The sequence below is a fragment of the Austrofundulus limnaeus genome, unplaced genomic scaffold (genome assembly GCF_001266775.1).
Source record: "Austrofundulus limnaeus strain Quisiro unplaced genomic scaffold, Austrofundulus_limnaeus-1.0 Scaffold375, whole genome shotgun sequence".
Taxonomy (NCBI): Eukaryota; Metazoa; Chordata; class Actinopteri; order Cyprinodontiformes; family Rivulidae; genus Austrofundulus; species Austrofundulus limnaeus.
In genome coordinates this window covers 7,651-8,321 of record NW_013952777.1, presented here as the reverse complement: position 1 = coordinate 8,321, position 671 = coordinate 7,651, and the positions used below count along the sequence as shown (strand labels likewise).

Below are 671 nucleotides of genomic sequence, written 5' to 3'. Positions count from 1 at the left end.
AACTCAGGGAATCGAAGGTCAAAAAGAAAGAGGATTTATTTACAMAAATTAAAACGCTGTCATGGCAGCTCAAAACTTACTATAATAATAAAAAAAACACAAAACATCCAAATTAGACTAACCATGAAAAGTAATAAACCAACAGGGAAGACAAGACAAGACAGAATATAAAGATATCCTAACAAGCATAGAAGCATAGACAGACAGACAGACAGACAGACAGACAGGCTTGGCACAAAATAATCTTGCAACACAGCATCATATTCCCCCCGTCACAGCTACTTAGTAAGAGCTGTCTGGGTTGTTTTGGATAGTATATCAGAAAACTGTGGATAGATACTAGGTACTTCCTTAGCATGTGAGTGAAAAAGTCACAAAATGTTGCCAACTTATGATTGCCTGACATCAGGCCACACCCACCCTAGCTTTCATCTAATACCCTGTCTCTGTGGCGCAATTGGTTAGCGCGTTCGGCTGTTAACCGAAAGGATGGTGGTTCAAGCCCACCCAGGGACGTTGTAATGCTTGCTTTCTGCAAAGGTCTCAAACCATTTGTGTGCTCTGTGAGCTTTTTGGAAAACTCAATGTAATACGTTTCATTTGTCTACAAAGGTGTATTTGTTGCTGTTCTGTTCTGTTTTTAAACAAATATCATTAACACTTGTGCGAAA

At 39.3% G+C, this 671-nt stretch overlaps 1 non-coding gene across 1 annotated transcript; it reads left to right on the top strand.

Annotated features, from left to right (window-relative positions):
* Positions 1-442: 442 nt before the first annotated feature.
* On the top strand, positions 443-516 carry trnan-guu (transfer RNA asparagine (anticodon GUU)). The gene has a single exon. It is a non-coding gene; the product is annotated as a tRNA-Asn (tRNA).
* Positions 517-671: the final 155 nt, after the last annotated feature.